This window comes from Eutrigla gurnardus (assembly GCF_963514095.1).
Source record: "Eutrigla gurnardus genome assembly, chromosome: 13".
Taxonomy (NCBI): Eukaryota; Metazoa; Chordata; class Actinopteri; order Perciformes; family Triglidae; genus Eutrigla; species Eutrigla gurnardus.
In genome coordinates, this window is record NC_139936.1 from 28,253,551 (window position 1) to 28,262,114 (window position 8,564).

Below are 8,564 nucleotides of genomic sequence, written 5' to 3' on the forward strand. Positions count from 1 at the left end.
TCAATAATTTTGGCCTGGATTTCACGAAGCCTGATGGCATTATTTGCCAAAACCATATTCACAATCTCCCTCTCCTGCAGTGGTGTGAAAATGGGAGCCCTTCCTCCTCGTTGTACTCGACCCTCAATCCTATGTAGAACAAAATACATGTAACCTACTGTAAAATGTCACAGGAAGGGATATCAAAAGTGCTGATATGGGGTGCATACAGTAAGAAGCTGTAAACAGGTAATTTTTTTACCTGTTTTCCAGTCTGAATGCCCTTATGACAGATGCCACGGTGAATCTGCTGAGATTTGGCTGGACTCTCAGTCCAGCCTCCCTCAGCGTCAATCCATGGTTCACAACATGGTCCACAAGAGTTGCGCGAATTTCATTGCTTAAAGTTGGACCTCTTCTCCTTTGAGCTTCACCTACTCCTGCTTGAGGTCTTCCTCTTCCTCTTCCTCTTCCTCGGCCACGGCCTCTGGCACGGCCTCTGCCTCCTTCTTCTCCTCCTTCTCCGATTCCCCCTCTCATCCTCACTCTTCCTCTTCCTCTTCCTTCCATTTTGGTTAAGCTTGGTGAACTCACCTGCTGCATTTTTATAGTGCTTAAACCTGATTGGTGTGTCTACAATTAAGCAATCTTGTGTTTGCACACCTGATGGCAGTGTTCAATCAACTGGCTCATAGGTGTGGTAATTTGACAGTCAGTGCTTTAGAATTGCAAGGAAGTGACAACTTGATATACTTCTGTGTCTAATGCATAGACGTGTGTGTTAGTGTTTCAAATCACGGTGTGTATTGTTTTGCACAAAGTGTGAACGGACTCATTGTGCTTACAGTGGTGCAAATCTGGGGCCAAGTTTTGCTCCTTGAGTGTAAGGTTTTGATAATTGGGCAACACTTTAGATTTTAGTGTTTATTCAATCGTAAAAAACTGTAACATGCAGATCCAATACATTGTCACCTGGGACAATGTTTCATTCCACCGCTCTGCTCTGGTTCAGAACTGGTTTACGCAGCACCCACATTTCACAGTCCTTTTTCTGCCACCATATTCTCCATTTCTTAACCCAATTGAAGAATTTTTCTCGGCATGGCGGTGGAAGGTTTACGATCTGCACCCCCTGGCTCGGGTAGCCCTCATTCAGGCCATGGAGGAGGCCTGTGACCAGATTGAGGCCACAGCCATACAGGGGTGGATACGGCATGCACGGCGATTCTTTCCCCGCTGTCTTGCAAATGAGGATACCGCTGTGATGTGGATGAAATTCTCTGGCCAGATCCAGCTAGGAGAAGAGACCAACAGTAGCAATTTATGTGCTGTGTTTTCTTTTTTGGGGGGGTTCTTTTTTGTACAGGATAAAATGTTATGTTCATTAAAACTGGGAATTTTTTTTTTTTTCGCCATGTTGGCTTGAGTATATGGAAAAAAATAAATAACATTGTCAACAGCATTAGTCTTGTGTCCTGTGTGGTGTCTACAGTAATGCATACAAGTGTTCACTGTGTGTATTGTTTTGCAAAAAGTGTGAGCAGACATTGTGTTTACAGTTGTGCAAATCCGAGCGATGTTTTGCAAATTCACTGTGTGCTTCACCCATACTACTCTATGCACTTAGAAGCAGAATTAGCCGAAAGTGTTTAAGGTTTTCAACAGCAGAGTGTAACTGGTGCAAACAGAGTTAAGTCATATGCAACGTGTGTGTTTCATATGGTAAAAAAATATGGTTTTGATAAGTTGGTGTATAGTTTTTACAAGAGTGGTTCATTTTGCAAAGGAGTTAAGGTGTTTTGCTAAGTGGGTATGTGGTTGTGCTATTCGTGTGTTGGGTTTTGCTAAACAAAACAAAACAATCAAAATTGTGTTTATTCAATCGTAAAAAACTGTAAAGCTTCATTAAGATTTTGTTTTGTACAGGTATGTAGCAGTGAGGCAGAGGATGTGCCACTTTTGTAAAGCAAGGTATTCCTTACAAAGTGCTAGGTGTAGGAAAGGAGCAGGAGTATGTGGTAGTGAAAGTGTGGGCTGAAAGAATTGGTTTGGTTGTTGTTATAATCCATTGCAAAAGACTAGAGGTAAACAAGTTGGAAGATGTTGAAGGGCAGAATAATAGGAACATTGTATGGTGTGGTGATTTCAATGGCCACATGTTATGGGGGAGTGACAAAACAGATACTAATGGACAGGTAATAGAGGAGTTGCTTGATGAGGAAAATTTGGTATGTTTAAAGGATGGAAGTAAAACAAGAGTAGATATTAATTCAGGGAAAGAAGCTGTGATTGATCTCACATTGGTATCTAACACCATTGCACCTGTGTGTGACTGGACAGTGTATCAGGAAGAGACCATAGGAATCATTATCCAATATGGTGCAAGATTAATGTTGCTACCCCCTTGATCAGTGAGGGCATAGGTGGGATGATCCTTGAAAAGGCTAATTGGGGGAAAGTCTTGGAGGACAGTGATAGATACATGAATCAGATCAATGATGAAGCCAGTATAGAAACACTTGACAGCAAAATAAAGCAAGGCATAATAATGGCTGCTTTAGAATCCATTCCTAAAAGCAAAGGCAACATAAAGAGGAAAATAGTGCCCTGATGATAACTGCAAGGAGGTAGTAAGGAATAGAAATAAGGCATTTAGAATAATAAAAAGAACTCATAATGTATAAGAAAGCCCAGGCCATAGTCAGGAGGACAATAAGACAGGCAAAAAGGGCACACTGGAGGAAATACCGTGATACGATAAGATCGGCAACACAAGGAGGAGAGGTGTGTGGGATGTTTAAAAAAACGGGAGGAACAGAAGGGAGTGGAGTTATCCGGTTCTGACTGAAGGGAGTGACACGGCAGTGACAAATAAGGAAAAGGCAGAGCTGATAGCAAACACTTTTGTTAAGGTGCATAGCTCCAATAATTTTTCTGAAAAGGGAAAAGAACAAGAGAGAGGACAAAGTCAAAAAACATTGAGGCTCTATGTAGAAAAGATCATTTTGATGGTGGACAAAATGTCCCTTTCAGCATTGGAGAATTAAGAAAGGCTCTGGATAAGACAGGCACCTGGGAATGATGAGGTATGCTACAGCATACTAAAGTATTTAAGTGTTGGAAGTCTGGAGAAGTTATTGGTGCTATATAACAAAGTGTGGGATGAGGGTAAAATGCCAGAGAGCTGCAAAGAGGCCATAATTATTCCAATAAGGAAACCAGGAAAAGATGCCAGCAGGCCTGGGAGTTAAAGACCCATTACATTGACCTCACACATCTGTAAGATAATGGAACGTATGGTAAATGAAATGCTAATGCCCTGTTTGGAGAGCAGAGGCATGGTGGCAGCATGTCAAATCAGCTTCAGGAAAGGTAGGAACACTATGGATCCAGTGTTGTGTCGAGAAGATGAAGTAAGGAAAGCTCAAGTAAATAAAGAAACAGTGGTTGCAGTGTTTTTTGATGTGGAGAAAGCCTATGACATGTTTTGGAGAGAGGGGCTTCTAATAAAGCTACACAAGTTGGCAATTGGTGGAAAAATGTTCATTTGGATCATGAACGTCCTGTTATGGGCCGGGATTTGGACCAGAAAATGCAGGAGACCGTTGATGAGAGCAAGTTCAAATGTTTTATTCCTCTTAGCACAAAAAACACGCAACACCCTACTCCAAAAAACTGGAGGGCAGAGGCAGGAGGCAGGCTGTCGCGATGAGTGAGCAGGTGACAAAAAACTGGTAGAGCTCACGCAGGACGGGAACGTAATCATCTGGTAACATGGTGAAGTCATGACAGGGTTTAAATGGAGGTGTGGTGATTGCTTGAGATGCTAGCCAGGTGTGTCTGATCTCAGTCTGGGAAACAAGCCACGCCTCCTGCCCCGACCTGAAACAGAAAGCAAAAGGGGAGGGGGAAAACAGAGGAGCAACAAAAACCTAGACCATCACACGTCCTAGATAAAAGAACTATCCAGGTAAAGATAGGATCAGAATTATCCAGCCAATGAGCCCTAGTTTTGTGGCGCAGCGCAGGGTGGCGGAGCAGGCGCAATGCAAGTTTCGACCAGCGCGTTTGGTGGATCGCCTGCGCCAAGATGGGTGTGGCGGTGCAGCAGGGGGAGGCGTCACAGATTCAGCTTGGCGCAGCGGAAGTTTCGTGGCAAAAAGCCTCGCCGAGACTGTGCCGAAAGCCCGCCAGCTCCAACCTGGTCTACTCTTGGCGCAAGGCGAATTACAGCTGGCAGAGTGGCAGTTTGGCTCACCGGCGCGCAGTGCGCACACGTCACCAAGACCTCACAGGCAGGTTTCCCCAGTTCCAGGCACATTTAAATGCAATAAACAGGGGCGGATATAGGATTATGGGAGATCCGAGGCTTAGCCCAGAGGGACGAAAGATGTATGTGCAAAGTTCTGGCTTTTTTTGTTTTTGTTAATGCTGTTGTTATTCACTTCCATTGAGTATGCTAACTGTTATTACAACTGACGGTAATGAAAACCATCTAGCAAAAACTATAACTTTAAATCTTTTTTTTAAAGATTTTTTTCTGGCATAGACGCCTTTTATTAGCAGTGGACAGATAGGAAACACATCAGAGAGAGGGGGTGTGACATGCAGCAAAAGACGGCCAGCCACGATTTCGAACCGGCGTCGGCTGGGTATGTGCTAGCTAGCATGCGCTCGAACCACTTGGCCACCTGCGCGCTTGAAAGGCTATCCTTTGTCTGTCACTAACTTCTCACATACCGAGTGTTAATCCTTTTTTTTTTAAACTATCTTTTTATTGAGAGCAAGATACAGAGAGACAGTAATATACAAAGACAATATTTTTTAGATTTTTCTCTGAACACATATACAAACACCCCCCACAATAAGAAAATAAATGAATAATTAAAAGTTATGATCTTGACAGGTGAAGGTATCATTCAACAGGTATGAAGAATTTAACAAAGAAAAAAAAGTAGGTAATTTGCTAGTGAAGTTTTAGAATAAATGAGAGGGCCGTGCGTGGTGTGCCACATCATGCATCACCCTTCAGGTTGTAGTACTAGTGGATTCATGAATTGTCAGGGAGAGCTTTAAGTTTGTTTATGAATGACATTACTGGGTTCCAGGTGGAATAGAAGAGTTTTTTCAACCCTCTAAGTGTGTATTTGATCTTTTCAAGACTTAAATGGAGCATAAGGTCACTCATCCATAAGGAGGTGCTGGGTGGCTTGGGGGATTTCCAGTGCAACAAAATCCTTCGGCGGGCAAGCAGAATAGCAAATGCTATAATGTCCTTATGCTTGTTGATAATATGTTGGTCAGCTGGTACTATTCCAAAGATGGCAGAGTAGGCAAGGTTGCACATTTAATGATAGTGCTTGTGAAAGAATTCTGAAGACTGCTGACCAATAATCCGAGAGGGAAGAACATGACCAGAACATGTGTGTTAATGTTGCCGAGGCAACATGACATCTGCTACAATTCTCATCCGCCTCGGGGTACATTCGGGCTAGCCTAGACTTGGAGAGGTGGGTACGGTGCAAGACTTTAAACTGGATTACACCTAGCCTAGCACATGAAGTAGTTGCATTAACTCTCTTCAGAGCTTCAGTCCAGGATTCCTCAGGTATTACATCCCCAAGCTCCTCCTCCCATTTCCCTTTGATTTTATTGAGAGAGGTGTCTCCAAGAGATATATTGGAATAAATTCTCGCAATGAAACCTTTTAAATTGGAGGGAATTTGGAGGATGTCGTCTACAGCTGTAGGTTGAGGTGCATTGGGGAAGTTTGGATCTAGATTTTGCATAAAATGTCGGACCTGGAAATATCGGAAAAGACTTGAACCGGGGAGGTTGAATTTTTCAGAGAGATTACTAAAGGTAGAGAATACACCTTGGCTGTAGAAATCTTTAAATTTGGAGAGGCCAAGTCTTTTCCACAGGACAAAGGTGTTATCTAATCTAGGTGGGGCAAAGAGATGATTATCACAGATAGGAGCCAAATGAGAGAGATCTGTTAAACCGAAGTGGTTTCGAAATTGTGACCAAATTCGTAAAGTATTGCCGAGTGTTAAAATCTTAACATTCACAGACCTAAAACATCTGTCCCGACATTGGTCGTTGCGCCGCCGCCGTGAAAAACGTTCTTCTGTCCATCATGTAGCTACGTCCATCTGACAGATGTCGATTTGAACCCGCGGGCGGAATCAACACAGGAAAGAGAGGAGGACACACTTCTTCTCGGCAGGGCAAGCTATGAACGCAGGTTACTTTCCAGCTGCTGCTGCCTCTCTGTTGGACTCCGGTACTGCAGGAAGGCTACCCTTCAGACTCTGGTGCAGTCAGGGGAGGGATACTGACATTAATAAACCGCGTTGAGCTTTTTTCCCCCTACTGTAAACATTCGGGGCTTTGGCAAGACATCCGGGGCTTTGGCAAGACATCCGGGGCTTGAGCCCAAGTAGCCATCCCCTAACCCCGCCCCTGGCAATAAATAATCACAACAAACACTATTTAATGCAACTAATTGAATCAACGCGTGAATTTATATCTATATAGATTGTCCCGTCACATCTGACGTCAGATCAAAGGCGGATGGCACGCGTAACGGAAACTCAGCCTGACAGAATTAACACAGCTGAAACTATGATGCAAACTAAAGAGTTCACATCTCTCTCAGCCATCTGGCGCTGCTGCTGCTGCGGTCTTCTGTCCAGTGCCGCTGCTAGCCATTTTGGTGCCCTAAGCAGAATTCCTTTATGATGCCCCCACCTCCCCTGAAAAACATTGAGTTAGGGGTGCGCAGGTGGCGGAGTGGTTAGAGGCATGCCATGTACGTGACACGTACGCATACGCCGCTGACCCTGGTTTGAATCCCGTCCGAAGGTCTTTTGCTGCATGTCACACCTCCCTCGCTCTCTCCTGTTTTTCATATCTATCCACTGCTAATAAAATGGGGGATCGTGTTCTGCTTGTGCCTGGTCTCACGCCTCGGCAGCCTGTTGTCCGTGGAGAAACGCGCAACTTTGCCGCAAGCTGGAACCGGAGTTGGGGCTGCAGCTGGTCTGAGCGACCCGCGAGGTCCCGGTGTCCCACCGTTCTGGTGTTGGACGGGGAATCCGGTGCAGCTGTGGAGCGCAGATGATGAAGACGGTGATGATGATGATGAATGGCCCGGCCGGCTCGTGCAGGCACCGGGTTCTCGCCACCATTATGTCTACTGCTGTGCGCCCTGACCCTGTTTTGTGATAGACATGCCTAAAATGTGCCTCCAATTTCTATAGTGATATAATATCGGCATTATAATTATTATGACTATGATGATTTTTCATAATATTTTTGGTGCCCCTCAGCACTTGGTGACCTACGCACAGCGCGTGATTATAGAATTAATGTTGTGTATGAAAATATCCCAATGCACATGGGGAGATCACTGTTCGCAGATGAAATGTTTATTTTATGATTGAGAAAATACAGGATCTGATTAACCAAGTTGAAATGTGGGGGTCACAATGGGGATTTAAATTCTCAGTGGAAAAGACTAAAGCAATGTTCTTTACGAGGAGAAAACTTAGAGAATATAATCTAAAACTTAATGGAAATGAATTGGAGAGAGTTGATAATTTTTGTTTCTTGGGAGTGTGTTTTGATACAAGATTGGCATGTAGAGTGCATATTAGCCATATAGTCAAAACATGCAAAAAGGTAATAAATGTCATGAGGTGTCTAGCAGGATGAGGAGTGGGGAGCAGATTTTGCATCACTGAAATATATTTATAAAGCCTTAATAAGGTCAAGATTAGATTATGGCAGCATTGTATACGGGTCAGCAGCTAAGGCTGTGCCCTCAGACCTTGATGTCGTGCTCTGAGGATTTGTTTAGGGGCAATGAAAACTGCACCAGTATGTGCTCTCCAAGTAGAGGCAGGAGAAATGCCACTGTGGCTCCGTAGGAAACAGCTGATGGCTAACTACTGGATAAACCTCAGGGGCCAAGATCAATGTCATCCTACTAAGAAGGTCCTGGAGATGTGTGGGGAGAGGGATGAAGCACAAAAGACAAGTTTTGGATGGATAGGCAAGAAGCTATCAGAGCAAATGAATATTCATGAAGTAGAATTTCGTCCAAGTGTGTTGTGGCCTGTGAGAACAGACTGGATGCTGCATAGTGCTCGTGTGGATCTGGAGCTACTCAGCATTAAGCGCAGAAATAAAACAGCAGATCTAGCTCATGAGTATTTACTGTCATAGGGAAAGGAACTACACGGATTATGTACAGCTTTTTCCGGACTGGTCAAAGGATCCACTAACAGAGGCAACGGGGGCAGCAGTGGTGATTCCCAGTTACCAGACTGGAATTAGCAAAAGTACAACAGTTTAACTGTTTAAGTGTGTATACAGTTGAGCTAGTTGCAGTCCTTTTAGCATCGCGGGGAAAACGTCATGTATAAAATACTCATCTGTAGTGACTCAGTCTCAGCACTATCAAGTATAAAAGCAGGATCAACCAGAAACCATCAAGACATCATCTATGAAATACTGGTTACTAACTCAAGGTTGCCAGTCATGGGAAAGAGGTGGTGTTCATGTGGTTGTATAGAGGA